Here is a 16,568-nt window from a genome sequence, read left to right as displayed (position 1 = left end):
GCCACCGGAGCACGCCACTTTCCCGTTGGCTTGCCACCGGAGCACGCCACAGTCCCGTTGGCTTGCCACCGGAGCACGCCACTTTCCCGTTGGCTTGCCACCGGAGCACGCCACTTTCCCGTTGGCTTGCCACCGGAGCACGCCACTTTCCCGTTGGCTTCCCACCGGAGCACGCCACTTTCCCGCTGGCTTGCCACCGGAGCACGCCACTTTCCCGCTGGCTTGCCACCGGAGCACGCCACTTTCCCGTTGGCTTGCCACCGGAGCACGCCACTTTCCCGTTGGCCTGCCACCGGAGCACGCCACTTTCCCGTTGGCTTGCCACCGGAGCACGCCACTTTCCCGTTGGCTTGCCACCGGAGCACGCCACTTTCCCGTTGGCTTGCCACCGGAGCACGCCACTTTCCCGTTGGCTTGCCACCGGAGCACGCCACAGTCCCGTTGGCTTGCCTCCGGAGCACGCCACTTTCCCGTTGGCTTGCCACCGGAGCACGCCACTTTCCCGTTGGCTTGCCACCGGAGCACGCCACTTTCCCGTTGGCTTGCCACCGGAGCACGCCACTTTCCCGTTGGCTTGCCACCGGAGCACGCCACTTTCCCGCTGGCTTGCCACCGGAGCACGCCACTTTCCCGCTGGCTTGCCACCGGAGCACGCCACTTTCCCGTTGGCTTGCCACCGGAGCACGCCACTTTCCCGTTGGCTTGCCACCGGAGCACGCCACTTTCCCGTTGGCTTGCCACCGGAGCACGCCACTTTCCCGTTGGCTTGCCACCGGAGCACGCCACTTTCCCGTTGGCTTGCCACCGGAGCACGCCACTTTCCCGTTGGCTTGCCACCGGAGCACGCCACTTTCCCGTTGGCTTGCCACCGGAGCACGCCACAGTTCCGTTGGCTTGCCACCGGAGCACGCCACTTTCCCGTTGGCTTGCCACCGGAGCACGCCACTTTCCCGTTGGCTTGCCACCGGAGCACGCCACTTTCCCGTTGGCTTGCCACCGGAGCACGCCACTTTCCCGTTGGCTTGCCACCGGAGCACGCCACTTTCCCGTTGGCTTGCCACCGGAGCACGCCACTTTCCCGTTGGCTTGCCACCGGAGCACGCCACTTTCCCGTTGGCTTGCCACCGGAGCACGCCACTTTCCCGTTGGCTTGCCACCGGAGCACGCCACAGTCCCGTTGGCTTGCCACCGGAGCACGCCACAGTCCCGTTGGCTTGCCACCGGAGCACGCCACAGTCCCGTTGGCTTGCCACCGGAGCACGCCACTTTCCCGTTGGCTTGCCACCGGAGCACGCCACTTTCCCGTTGGCTTGCCACCGGAGCACGCCACTTTCCCGTTGGCTTGCCACCGGAGCACGCCACTTTCCCGTTGGCTTGCCACCGGAGCACGCCACTTTTCCCGTTGGCTTGCCACCGGAGCACGCCACTTTCCCGTTGGCTTGCCACCGGAGCACGCCACTTTCCCGTTGGCTTGCCACCGGAGCACGCCACTTTCCCGTTGGCTTGCCACCGGAGCACGCCACTTTCCCGTTGGCTTGCCACCGGAGCACGCCACAGTCCCGTTGGCTTGCCACCGGAGCACGCCACAGTCCCGTTGGCTTGCCACCGGAGCACGCCACTTTCCCGCTGGCTTGCCACCGGAGCACGCCACTTTCCCGTTGGCTTGCCACCGGAGCACGCCACTTTCCCATTGGCTTGCCACCGGAGCACGCCACTGTCCCGTTGGCTTGCCACCGGAGCACGCCACTGTCCCGTTGGCTTGCCACCGGAGCACGCCACTGTCCCGTTGGCTTGCCACCGGAGCACGCCACTTTCCCGTTGGCTTGCCACCGGAGCACGCCACTTTCCCGTTGGCTTGCCACCGGAGCACGCCACTTTCCCGTTGGCTTGCCACCGGAGCACGACACAGTCCCGTTGGCTTGCCACCGGAGCACGCCACTTTCCCGTTGGCTTGCCACCGGAGCACGCCACTTTCCCGTTGGCTTGCCACCGGAGCACGCCACTTTCCCGTTGGCTTGCCACCGGAGCACGCCACTTTCCCGTTGGCTTGCCACCGGAGCACGCCACTTTCCCGTTGGCTTGCCACCGGAGCACGCCACAGTCCCGTTGGCTTGCCACCGGAGCACGCCACAGTCCCGTTGGCTTGCCACCGGAGCATGCCACTTTCCCGTTGGCTTGCCACCGGAGCACGCCACTTTCCCGTTGGCTTGCCACCGGAGCACGCCACTTTCCCGTTGGCTTGCCACCGGAGCACGCCACTTTCCCGTTGGCTTGCCACCGGAGCACGCCACTTTTCCGTTGGCTTGCCACCGGAGCACGCCACTTTCCCGTTGGCTTGCCACCGGAGCACGCCACTTTCCCGTTGGCTTGCCACCGGAGCACGCCACTTTCCCGTTGGCTTGCTACCGGAGCACGCCACTTTCCCGTTAACTTGCCACCGGAGCACGCCACTTTCCCATTGGCTTGCCACCGGAGCACGCCACTGTCCCGTTGGCTTGCCACCGGAGCACGCCACAGTCCCGTTGGCTTGCCACCGGAGCACGCCACAGTCCCGTTGGTTTGCCACCGGAGCACGCCACAGTCCCGTTGGCTTGCCACCGGAGCAAGCCACTTTCCCGTTGGCTTGCCACCGGAGCACGCCACTTTCCCGTTGGCTTGCCACCGGAGCACGCCACTTTCCCGTTGGCTTGCCACCGGAGCACGCCACTTTCCCGTTGGCTTGCCACCGGAGCACGCCACTTTCCCGTTGGCTTGCCACCGGAGCACGCCACTTTCCCGTTGGCTTGCCACCGGAACACGCCACTTTCCCGTTGGCTTGCCACCGGAGCACGCCACAGTCCCGTTGGCTTGCCACCGGAGCACGCCACAGTCCCGTTGGCTTGCCACCGGAGCACGCCACAGTCCCGTTGGCTTGCCACCGGAGCACGCCACTTTCCCGTTGGCTTGCCACCGGAGCACGCCACTTTCCCGTTGGCTTGCCACCGGAGCACGCCACTTTCCCGTTGGCTTGCCACCGGAGCACGCCACAGTCCCGTTGGCTTGCCTCCGGAGCACGCCACTTTCCCGTTGGCTTGCCACCGGAGCACGCCACTTTCCCGTTGGCTTGCCACCGGAGCACGCCACTTTCCCGTTGGCTTGCCACCGGAGCACGCCACTTTCCCGTTGGCTTGCCACCGGAGCACGCCACTTTCCCGCTGGCTTGCCACCGGAGCACGCCACTTTCCCGCTGGCTTGCCACTGGAGCACGCCACTTTCCCGTTGGCTTGCCACCGGAGCACGCCACTTTCCCGTTGGCTTGCCACCGGAGCACGCCACTTTCCCGTTGGCTTGCCACCGGAGCACGCCACTTTCCCGTTGGCTTGCCACCGGAGCACGCCACTTTCCCGTTGGCTTGCCACCGGAGCACGCCACTTTCCCGTTGGCTTGCCACCGGAGCACGCCACTTTCCCGTTGGCTTGCCACCGGAGCACGCCACAGTTCCGTTGGCTTGCCACCGGAGCACGCCACTTTCCCGTTGGCTTGCCACCGGAGCACGCCACTTTCCCGTTGGCTTGCCACCGGAGCACGCCACTTTCCCGTTGGCTTGCCACCGGAGCACGCCACTTTCCCGTTGGCTTGCCACCGGAGCACGCCACTTTCCCGTTGGCTTGCCACCGGAGCACGCCACTTTCCCGTTGGCTTGCCACCGGAGCACGCCACTTTCCCGTTGGCTTGCCACCGGAGCACGCCACTTTCCCGTTGGCTTGCCACCGGAGCACGCCACAGTCCCGTTGGCTTGCCACCGGAGCACGCCACAGTCCCGTTGGCTTGCCACCGGAGCACGCCACAGTCCCGTTGGCTTGCCACCGGAGCACGCCACTTTCCCGTTGGCTTGCCACCGGAGCACGCCACTTTCCCGTTGGCTTGCCACCGGAGCACGCCACTTTCCCGTTGGCTTGCCACCGGAGCACGCCACTTTCCCGTTGGCTTGCCACCGGAGCACGCCACTTTTCCCGTTGGCTTGCCACCGGAGCACGCCACTTTCCCGTTGGCTTGCCACCGGAGCACGCCACTTTCCCGTTGGCTTGCCACCGGAGCACGCCACTTTCCCGTTGGCTTGCCACCGGAGCACGCCACTTTCCCGTTGGCTTGCCACCGGAGCACGCCACAGTCCCGTTGGCTTGCCACCGGAGCACGCCACAGTCCCGTTGGCTTGCCACCGGAGCACGCCACTTTCCCGCTGGCTTGCCACCGGAGCACGCCACTTTCCCGTTGGCTTGCCACCGGAGCACGCCACTTTCCCATTGGCTTGCCACCGGAGCACGCCATTGTCCCGTTGGCTTGCCACCGGAGCACGCCACTGTCCCGTTGGCTTGCCACCGGAGCACGCCACTGTCCCGTTGGCTTGCCACCGGAGCACGCCACTTTCCCGTTGGCTTGCCACCGGAGCACGCCACTTTCCCGTTGGCTTGCCACCGGAGCACGCCACTTTCCCGTTGGCTTGCCACCGGAGCACGACACAGTCCCGTTGGCTTGCCACCGGAGCACGCCACTTTCCCGTTGGCTTGCCACCGGAGCACGCCACTTTCCCGTTGGCTTGCCACCGGAGCACGCCACTTTCCCGTTGGCTTGCCACCGGAGCACGCCACTTTCCCGTTGGCTTGCCACCGGAGCACGCCACTTTCCCGTTGGCTTGCCACCGGAGCACGCCACAGTCCCGTTGGCTTGCCACCGGAGCACGCCACAGTCCCGTTGGCTTGCCACCGGAGCACGCCACTTTCCCGTTGGCTTGCCACCGGAGCACGCCACTTTCCCGTTGGCTTGCCACCGGAGCACGCCACTTTCCCGTTGGCTTGCCACCGGAGCACGCCACTTTCCCGTTGGCTTGCCACCGGAGCACGCCACTTTTCCGTTGGCTTGCCACCGGAGCACGCCACTTTCCCGTTGGCTTGCCACCGGAGCACGCCACTTTCCCATTGGCTTGCCACCGGAGCACGCCACTTTCCCGTTGGCTTGCTACCGGAGCACGCCACTTTCCCGTTAACTTGCCACCGGAGCACGCCACTTTCCCATTGGCTTGCCACCGGAGCACGCCACTGTCCCGTTGGCTTGCCACCGGAGCACGCCACAGTCCCGTTGGCTTGCCACCGGAGCACGCCACTGTCCCGTTGGCTTGCCACCGGAGCACGCCACTGTCCCGTTGGCTTGCCACCGGAGCACGCCACTGTCCCGTTGGCTTGCCACCGGAGCACGCCACAGTCCCGTTGGCTTGCCACCGGAGCACGCCACAGTCCCGTTGGTTTGCCACCGGAGCACGCCACAGTCCCGTTGGCTTGCCACCGGAGCAAGCCACTTTCCCGTTGGCTTGCCACCGGAGCACGCCACTTTCCCGTTGGCTTGCCACCGGAGCACGCCACTTTCCCGTTGGCTTGCCACCGGAGCACGCCACTTTCCCGTTGGCTTGCCACCGGAGCACGCCACTTTCCCGTTGGCTTGCCACCGGAGCACGCCACTTTCCCGTTGGCTTGCCACCGGAGCACGCCACTTTCCCGTTGGCTTGCCACCGGAGCACGCCACAGTCCCGTTGGCTTGCCACCGGAGCACGCCACAGTCCCGTTGGCTTGCCACCGGAGCACGCCACAGTCCCGTTGGCTTGCCACCGGAGCACGCCACTTTCCCGTTGGCTTGCCACCGGAGCACGCCACTTTCCCGTTGGCTTGCCACCGGAGCACGCCACTTTCCCGTTGGCTTGCCACCGGAGCACGCCACTTTCCCGTTGGCTTTCCACCGGAGCACGCCACTTTTCCCGTTGGCTTGCCACCGGAGCACGCCACTTTCCCATTGGCTTGCCACCGGAGCACGCCACTTTCCCGTTGGCTTGCCACCGGAGCACGCCACTTTCCCGTTGGCTTGCCACCGGAGCACGCCACTTTCCCGTTGGCTTGCCACCGGAGCACGCCACTTTCCCGTTGGCTTGCCACCGGAGCACGCCACAGTCCCGTTGGCTTGCCACCGGAGCACGCCACAGTCCCGTTGGCTTGCCACCGGAGCACGCCACTTTTCCGTTGGCTTGCCACCGGAGCACGCCACTTTCCCGTTGGCTTGCCACCGGAGCACGCCACTTTCCCGTTGGCTTGCCACCGGAGCACGCCACTGTCCCGTTGGCTTGCCACCGGAGCACGCCACTGTCCCGTTGGCTTGCCACCGGAGCACGCCACTGTCCCGTTGGCTTGCCACCGGAGCACGCCACTGTCCCGTTGGCTTGCCACCGGAGCACGCCACTTTCCCGTTGGCTTGCCACCGGAGCACGCCACTTTCCCGTTGGCTTGCCACCGGAGCACGCCACTTTCCCGTTGGCTTGCCACCGGAGCACGACACAGTCCCGTTGGCTTGCCACCGGAGCACGCCACTTTCCCGTTGGCTTGCCACCGGAGCACGCCACTTTCCCGTTGGCTTGCCACCGGAGCACGCCACTTTCCCGTTGGCTTGCCACCGGAGCACGCCACTTTCCCGTTGGCTTGCCACCGGAGCACGCCACTTTCCCGTTGGCTTGCCACCGGAGCACCCCACTTTCCCGTTGGCTTGCCACCGGAGCACGCCACAGTCCCGTTGGCTTGCCACCGGAGCACGCCACAGTCCCGTTGGCTTGCCACCGGAGCATGCCACTTTCCCGTTGGCTTGCCACCGGAGCACGCCACTTTCCCGTTGGCTTGCCACCGGAGCACGCCACTTTCCCGTTGGCTTGCCACCGGAGCACGCCACTTTCCCGTTGGCTTGCCACCGGAGCACGCCACTTTTCCGTTGGCTTGCCACCGGAGCACGCCACTTTCCCGTTGGCTTGCCACCGGAGCACGCCACTTTCCCGTTGGCTTGCCACCGGAGCACGCCACTTTCCCGTTGGCTTGCTACCGGAGCACGCCACTTTCCCGTTAACTTGCCACCGGAGCACGCCACTTTCCCATTGGCTTGCCACCGGAGCACGCCACTGTCCCGTTGGCTTGCCACCGGAGCACGCCACAGTCCCGTTGGCTTGCCACCGGAGCACGCCACAGTCCCGTTGGCTTGCCACCGGAGCACGCCACAGTCCCGTTGGCTTGCCACCGGAGCAAGCCACTTTCCCATTGGCTTGCCACCGGAGCACGCCACTTTCCCGTTGGCTTGCCACCGGAGCACGCCACTTTCCCGTTGGCTTGCCACCGGAGCACGCCACTTTCCCGTTGGCTTGCCACCGGAGCACGCCACTTTCCCGTTGGCTTGCCACCGGAGCACGCCACTTTCCCGTTGGCTTGCCACCGGAGCACGCCACAGTCCCGTTGGCTTGCCACCGGAGCACGCCACAGTCCCGTTGGCTTGCCACCGGAGCACGCCACAGTCCCGTTGGCTTGCCACCGGAGCACGCCACTTTCCCGTTGGCTTGCCACCGGAGCACGCCACTTTCCCGTTGGCTTGCCACCGGAGCACGCCACTTTCCCGTTGGCTTGCCACCGGAGCACGCCACTTTCCCGTTGGCTTGCCACCGGAGCACGCCACTTTTCCCGTTGGCTTGCCACCGGAGCACGCCACTTTCCCATTGGCTTGCCACCGGAGCACGCCACTTTGCCGTTGGCTTGCCACCGGAGCACGCCACTTTCCCGTTGGCTTGCCACCGGAGCACGCCACTTTCCCGTTGGCTTGCCACCGGAGCACGCCACAGTCCCGTTGGCTTGCCACCGGAGCACGCCACAGTCCCGTTGGCTTGCCACCGGAGCAAGCCACTTTTCCGTTGGCTTGCCACCGGAGCACGCCACTTTCCCGTTGGCTTGCCACCGGAGCACGCCACTTTCCCGTTGGCTTGCCACCGGAGCACGCCACTGTCCCGTTGGCTTGCCACCGGAGCACGCCACTGTCCCGTTGGCTTGCCACCGGAGCACGCCACTGTCCCGTTGGCTTGCCACCGGAGCACACCACTGTCCCGTTGGCTTGCCACCGGAGCACGCCACTTTCCCGTTGGCTTGCCACCGGAGCACGCCACTTTCCCGTTGGCTTGCCACCGGAGCACGCCACTTTCCCGTTGGCTTGCCACCGGAGCACGACACAGTCCCGTTGGCTTGCCACCGGAGCACGCCACTTTCCCGTTGGCTTGCCACCGGAGCACGCCACTTTCCCGTTGGCTTGCCACCGGAGCATGCCACTTTCCCGTTGGCTTGCCACCGGAGCACGCCACTTTCCCGTTGGCTTGCCACCGGAGCACGCCACTTTCCCGTTGGCTTGCCACCGGAGCACGCCACTTTCCCGTTGGCTTGCCACCGGAGCACGCCACAGTCCCGTTGGCTTGCCACCGGAGCATGCCACTTTCCCGTTGGCTTGCCACCGGAGCACGCCACTTTCCCGTTGGCTTGCCACCGGAGCACGCCACTTTCCCGTTGGCTTGCCACCGGAGCACGCCACTTTCCCGTTGGCTTGCCACCGGAGCACGCCACTTTCCCGTTGGCTTGCCACCGGAGCACGCCACTTTCCCGTTGGCTTGCCACCGGAGCACGCCACTTTCCCGTTGGCTTGCCACCGGAGCACGCCACTTTCCCGTTGGCTTGCTACCGGAGCACGCCACTTTCCCGTTAACTTGCCACCGGAGCACGCCACTTTCCCATTGGCTTGCCACCGGAGCACGCCACTGTCCCGTTGGCTTGCCACCGGAGCACGCCACAGTCCCGTTGGCTTGCCACCGGAGCACGCCACAGTCCCGTTGGCTTGCCACCGGAGCACGCCACAGTCCCGTTGGCTTGCCACCGGAGCACGCCACAGTCCCGTTGGCTTGCCACCGGAGCAAGCCACTTTCCCGTTGGCTTGCCACCGGAGCACGCCACTTTCCCGTTGGCTTGCCACCGGAGCACGCCACTTTCCCGTTGGCTTGCCACCGGAGCACGCCACTTTCCCGTTGGCTTGCCACCGGAGCACGCCCCTTTTCCCGTTGGCTTGCCACCGGAGCACGCCACTTTCCCGTTGGCTTGCCACCGGAGCACGCCACTTTCCCGTTGGCTTGCCACCGGAGCACGCCACTTTCCCGTTTTCTTGCCACCGGAGCACGCCACTTTCCCGTTGGCTTGCCACCGGAGCACGCCACAGTCCCGTTGGCTTGCCACCGGAGCACGCCACAGTCCCGTTGGCTTGCCACCGGAGCACGCCACTTTCCCGTTGGCTTGCCACCGGAGCACGCCACTTTCTCGTTGGCTTGCCACCGGAGCACGCCACTTTCCCGTTGGCTTGCCACCGGAGCACGCCACTGTCCCGTTGGCTTGCCACCGGAGCACGCCACTGTCCCGTTGGCTTGCCACCGGAGCACGCCACTGTCCCGTTGGCTTGCCACCGGAGCACGCCACTGTCCCGTTGGCTTGCCACCGGAGCACGCCACTTTCCCGTTGGCTTGCCACCGGAGCACGCCACTTTCCCGTTGGCTTGCCACCGGAGCACGCCACTTTCCCGTTGGCTTGCCACCGGAGCACGCCATAGTCCCGTTGGCTTGCCACCGGAGCACGCCACTTTCCCGTTGGCTTGCCACCGGAGCACGCCACTTTCCCGTTGGCTTGCCACCGGAGCACGCCACTTTCCCGTTGGCTTGCCACCGGAGCACGCCACTTTCCCGTTGGCTTGCCACCGGAGCACGCCACTTTCCCGTTGGCTTGCCACCGGAGCACGCCACTTTCCCGTTGGCTTGCCACCGGAGCACGCCAAAATCCCGTTGGCTTGCCACCGGAGCACGCCACAGTCCCGTTGGCTTGACACCGGAGCACGCCACTTTCCCGTTGGCTTGCCACCGGAGCACGCCACTTTACCATTGGCTTGCCACCGGAGCACGCCACTTTCCCGTTGGCTTGCCACCGGAGCACGCCACTTTCCCGTTGGCTTGCCACCGGAGCACGCCACTTTCCCGTTGGCTTGCCACCGGAGCACGCCACTTTCCCGTTGGCTTGCCACCGGAGCACGCCACAGTCCCGTTGGCTTGCCACCGGAGCATGCCACTTTCCCGTTGGCTTGCCACCGGAGCACGCCACTTTCCCGTTGGCTTGCCACCGGAGCACGCCACTTTCCCGTTGGCTTGCCACCGGAGCACGCCACAGTCCCGTTGGCTTGCCACCGGAGCACGCCACAGTCCCGTTGGCTTGCCACCGGAGCACGCCACTTTCCCGTTGGCTTGCCACCGGAGCACGCCACTTTCCCGTTGGCTTGCCACCGGAGCACGCCACTTTCCCGTTGGCTTGCCACCGGAGCATGCCACTTTCCCGTTGGCTTGCCACCGGAGCACGCCACAGTCCCGTTGGCTTGCCACCGGAGCACGCCACTTTCCCGTTGGCTTGCCACCGGAGCACGCCACAGTCCCGTTGGCTTGCCACCGGAGCATGCCACTTTCCCGTTGGCTTGCCACCGGAGCACGCCACTTTCCCGTTGGCTTGCCACCGGAGCACGCCACTTTCCCGTTGGCTTGCCACCGGAGCACGCCACAGTCCCGTTGGCTTGCCACCGGAGCACGCCACAGTCCCGTTGGCTTGCCACCGGAGCACGCCACTTTCCCGTTGGCTTGCCACCGGAGCACGCCACTTTCCCGTTGGCTTGCCACCGGAGCACGCCACTTTCCCGTTGGCTTGCCACCGGAGCATGCCACTTTCCCGTTGGCTTGCCATCGGAGCACGCCACAGTCCCGTTGGCTTGCCACCGGAGCACGCCACTTTCCCGTTGGCTTGCCACCGGAGCACGCCACTTTCCCGTTGGCTTGCCACCGGAGCACGCCACTTTCCCGTTGGCTTGCCACCGGAGCACGCCACTTTCCCATTGGCTTGCCACCGGAGCACGCCACTTTCCCGCTGGCTTGCCACCGGAGCACGCCACTTTCCCGCTGGCTTGCCACCGGAGCACGCCACTTTCCCGTTGGCTTGCCACCGGAGCACGCCACTTTCTTGTTGGCTTGCCACCGGAGCACGCCACTTTCCCATTGGCTTGCCACCGGAGCACGCCACTTTCCCGTTGGCTTGCCACCGGAGCACGCCACTTTCCCGCTGGCTTGCCACCGGAGCACGCCACTTTCCCGCTGGCTTGCCACCGGAGCACGCCACTTTCCCGTTGGCTTGCCACCGGAGCACGCCACTTTCCCGTTGGCTTGCCACCGGAGCACGCCACTTTCCCGTTGGCTTGCCACCGGAGCACGCCACTTTCCCGTTGGCTTGCCACCGGAGCACGCCACTTTCCCGTTGGCTTGCCACCGGAGCACGCCACAGTCCCGTTGGCTTGCCACCGGAGCACGCCACTTTCCCGTTGGCTTGCCACCGGAGCACGCCACTTTCCCGTTGGCTTGCCACCGGAGCATGCCACTTTCCCGTTGGCTTGCCACCGGAGCATGCCACTTTCCCGTTGGCTTGCCACCGGAGCACGCCACTTTCCCGTTGGCTTTCCACCGGAGCACGCCACAGTCCCGTTGGCTTGCCACCGGAGCACGCCACTTTCCCGTTGGCTTGCCACCGGAGCACGCCACTTTCCCGTTGGCTTGCCACCGGAGCACGCCACTTTCCCGTTGGCTTGCCACCGGAGCACGCCACTTTCCCGTTGGCTTGCCTCCGGAGCACGCCACTTTCCCGCTGGCTTGCCACCGGAGCACGCCACTTTCCCGCTGGCTTGCCACCGGAGCACGCCACTTTACCGTTGGCTTGCCACCGGAGCACTCCACTTTCCCGTTGGCTTGCCACCGGAGCACGCCACTTTCCCGTTGGCTTGCCACCGGAGCACGCCACTTTCCCGTTGGCTTGCCACCGGAGCACGCCACTTTCCCGTTGGCTTGCCACCGGAGCACGCCACTTTCCCGCTGGCTTGCCACCGGAGCACGCCACTGTCCCGCTGGCTTGCCACCGGAGCACGCCACTTTCCCGCTGGCTTGCCACCGGAGCACGCCACTTTCCCGCTGGCTTGCCACCGGAGCACGCCACTTTCCCGCTGGCTTGCCACCAGAGCACGCCACGGTCCCGCTGGCTTGCCACCGGAAGCACGCCACTTTCCCGCTGGCTTGCCAAGGGAGCACGCCATCATCCATTTAATAAAATGGGCCACACTTAGCTTTTTCTTTTATATAATAGGTCCATATAGTTTTTCATTGAATATATTGGGCCCTACATAACCTTACATTTAATATATATAATCGTCTTATCATGTCTGTCTGTCCTTCTGTCCAGGAAGTCCTGCGTCGCTGATTGGTCCAACCGTGGTCAATCAGCGACGTGGGATTTCAAAAAAAGATGGCGGCCATTAGCAGCTCATCTGCCGCACGGAGGTCAGCGGCGATGTAGCCGGGAGATGACCGGCGCTAGCAGCAGAAGTACCCCGACCAGCGGCGCCGCTGACCTCCATGCGGCTACCGTCGGGAGATCAGCGGTTAGGGCCGCTGATCTTCCGACGGAAAGTGTGAAGGGAGAACCGGGGAGCGGCGCCACCGGTCGGGATACTTCTGCTGCGAGCAGCCGGTCATTTCCCGGCTGCTCGCAGTGGAAGTACCCGCACAGGCAGCGCCGCTCCCCTGTCCTCACTAATACGATTCGGCGGCCACGACCAATCAGCGATATTGGCTCCAAATTTAAACACCGCTCTGCACAGAGGTCAGTGGCGATGCAGCCGGTCATCTCCCGGCTGCTCGCAGCAGAAGTACCCCGACCTGCGGCGCCGCTGACCTTCATGCGGCTACCTTCGCTAGATCAGCGGCTAGGGCCACTGATCTCCCGACGGCAAGTGTGAAGGGAGGACCGGGGAGCGGCGCCGCCGGTTGGGATACTTCTGCTGCGAGCAGCCGGTCATCTCCCGGCTGCTCACAGTGGAAGTACCCGCTCCCCGGTTCTCACTAATACGATTCGCTGATTGGTCGCGGCCGCCAGCCGTGACCAATCACCGGTTTTGGCGCCAAATTTAAACATGCTCTCCGGTCCTCACTAACACGGTTCGCTGATTGGTCGCGGCCGGCCGCATACATATTCTAGAATACCCGATGAGTTAGAATCGGGCCACCATCTAGTTTAATATAATGGGCCACAAATTGCCTTCTAGTTATTACAAGAGGTCCTGCATAGTCTTCCATTTATTTTAATAGGCCCCATATAACCTTTCAGCATCTGAAACAACGGATACTGAAAGCCTGTGCTAGCATTTCTTCTGCGGTGTTGCTATCAGTGTGTCAAGAGTGGGAGAAGAGGGTTGCATTGACAATCCAACACAATGGGCAGCACTTTAAACACATTTTATAAGTGGTCATAAACTTGTAAAAAATTCATGAAAGAATAAAGTTATGTTAAAACCAAGCACACCATTGTATTTTCTTATGAAATTCTCAATGAGTTTGATGTGTCACATCACCCTCTTCCCATTGAAAAAAATAAAGTTAGATGCAAAATGGCCGACTTCAAAATGGCCGCCATAGTCACCACCCATCTGGAAAAGTTTCCCCCTCCCATATACTAATGTGCCATAAACAGGAAGTTGACATCACCAACCATTCCATTTAATTTAGGTGTATCCATATAAATAGCCCACCCTGTATTATTACCATTTTTATTATTGCTGTACATACTGTAGCTTTTCATTTAATTTATTGGGCCCCATATAGGCTTCCATTTAATATAATGGGCCCCACATAGCCTTCCATTTAATTTAATGGGGTCCACATAGCCTTCCATTTAATTTAATGGGGTCCACATAGCCTTCCATTTTATTTAATGGGGCCCACATATGTTTTTATTTAATATAAAGAGCCCCACATAAGCCCCTAATTAATATAATGGGCCCCACCTTGCTTTCCATATAAAATAATGGGTCCCACATAGCCCTCCCTTTTGTTATGATGAGCCTTACATATCACACCATTTCCCGATGGTCTGCCACCGAAGTACACCATTGGCTGCTGGGGTGCCACTGGAACACACTCTTTACAGTTGGGGTGCCAAAAGAGCACACCTTTCACCATTAGCATGCCACCGGAGTACACTTTTTGCCACTGGCATGCCACTGAAGCACACCCTTTACCATTGGAGTACCATCGGGCACACCCTTTACCGTTGGTGTGCCATCGGAGAACTCTATTTCCCGTAGGCCTACCAGAGGGGCCCAATATGTGACCTTTTTTGCTTACCACCGGGGCACCCATCTTGGGCTTTTTAGCTTACACCGGGGTGCACTCTTTGGCCTTTTAGCTTACCACCGGGGCACCCAACTTGGGCTTTTTAACTGCGACCGGGGTACACTCTGACCATTTTGCTTACCACCGGTTCACTCATTTTAGGCTTTTTTAGCCTGCCACCGGGGTGCACTTTTTGGCCTCATTGCTTACCACTGGGGCGCACTCTAGGGCTTTTTAGCCTACCACCGGGGTACATTCTTTGGCCTTATTGCTTATCACTGGGGTGCACTCTAGGGCTGCTCAGTCTGCCACCAGAGTCTACTCTTTGGCCTTTTTGCCATTGGTGTGCCACCAGAGCACACCCTATGACGTTGGAGTGCCACCGGAGCACACCCTTTACCTTTGGAGTGCCACCGGAACACACAATTTGCCATTGGCAAAAGTATAATGGACCCCCACATAGAATTCTATAAAGTATAATGGCCCCCACATAGCCCTCTATATAGTATAATGAGCCACACATTGCCTTCCATGTACTATAATTTAATTTATTGGGCTCCACATAGCTTTTCATTTAATCTATTGAACCCCACATAACCGTCAATTTAATATAATAGGCCGCACTGGACTCCATTTAATATATTGGACCTGACATAGCCTTCCATTTAATAAAATGGGGCCAAAATATCCCTCTATTTAATATAATGGGCACCAAAAAGCCTTCCATGTTTTATATTGGGCACCACATAGCCCTCTATTTAATACAATTGGCCCCACTTAACCTTCCATTTAAAATATTGGGCCCCACATAGCTTTACATTTAATTTACTGGGCTCCATATAGGCTTCCATTTAATATAATGGGCCCCACATAACCCTCCATTTAATATAATGGTCCCCACATTGCCTTCCATTTATTATAATGGAGCCAAGATACATCTCTATTTAATATAATGGACAAAACACAGGCTTCCATTTAATATAATTGGCGCTACATAGCCCTTTATTTGATAAATGCGCCCCACATAGCCCTCCATATAATATTATGGGCCCCGCAACGCTTTCCATTTAATTTAATAGGCCTCACATAGCCCTCAATTTAATACAGAGGGCCCCACAAAACCTTCCAGATAACATAGTGGGCCCCAATATAGCTTTCTTTTTAATGTATTGGTCCCCACATAGTCCTCTATTTAATATAATGGGCCTCACATAGCCTTCCATTAAATATCATGGGCCCCATATAGAATTTATCATATACGTAGATGTCCCTTTAAGATAACGGGCCCCACATAGCTTTCCCTTTAATATAATGGGCCCCACATAGATTTTATTATTATATAATGGGCCCCACATAGCTTTCCCTTTAATATAATGGGCCCCACATAGCTTTCTCTTTAATATAATGGGCCCCACATAGCTTTCCCTTTAATATAATGGGCCCCACATAGCTTTCTCTTTTATATAATGGGCCCCACATAGCTTTCTCTTTAATATAATGGGCCCCACATAGCTCTCTCTTTAATATAATGGGCCCCACATAGACATCCATTTAATATAATGGGCCCTACGTAGATGTCCCTTTAAGATAACGGGCCCCACATAGCTTTCCCTTTAATATAATGGGCCCCACATAGCTTTCCCTTTAATATAATGGGCCCCACATAGCTTTCTCTTTAATATAATGGGCCCCACATAGCTTTCCCTTTAATATAATGGGCACCACATAGATTTTATTATTATATAATGGGCCCCACATAGCTTTCCCTTTAATATAATGGGCCCCACATAGCTTTCTCTTTAATATAATGGGTCCCACATAGCTTTCTCTTTAATAAAATGGGCCCCACATAGCTTTCTCTTTAATATAATGGGCCGCACATAGCTTTCCCTTTAATATAATGGGTCCCACATAACTTTTTCTTTAATATAATGGGCCCCACATAGCTTTTTCTTTAATATAATGGGCCCCACATAGCTTTCTCTTTAATATAATGGGCCCCACATAGCTTTCTCTTTAATATAATGGGCCGCACATAGCTTTCTCTTTAATATAATGGGCCCCACATAGCTTTCTCTTTAATATAATGGGCCCCACATAGCTTTCTCTTTAATATAATGGGCCCCATATAGCTTTCTCTTTAATATAATGGGCCCCATATAGCTTTCTCTTTAATATAATGGGCCCCACACAGCTTTCTCTTTAATATAATGGGCCCCACACAGCTTTCTCTTTAATATAATGGGCCCCACATAGCTTTCTCTTTAATATAATGGGCCCCACATAGCTTTCTCTTTAACATAATGGGCCCCACATAGCTTTCCCTTTAATATAATGGGCCCCACATAGCTTTCTCTTTAATATAATGGGCCCCACATAGCTTTCTCTTTAATATAATGGGCCCCACATAGCTTTCTCTTTAATATAATGGGCCCCACATAGCTTTCTCTTTAATATAATGGGCCCCACA

The sequence above is a fragment of the Phyllobates terribilis genome, unplaced genomic scaffold, assembly GCF_046119375.1.
Source record: "Phyllobates terribilis strain yellow unplaced genomic scaffold, ASM4611937v1 Scaffold_144__1_contigs__length_4642544, whole genome shotgun sequence".
In the NCBI taxonomy this organism is placed as follows: Eukaryota; Metazoa; Chordata; class Amphibia; order Anura; family Dendrobatidae; genus Phyllobates; species Phyllobates terribilis.
Note: the sequence above shows the minus strand (reverse complement) of the source record.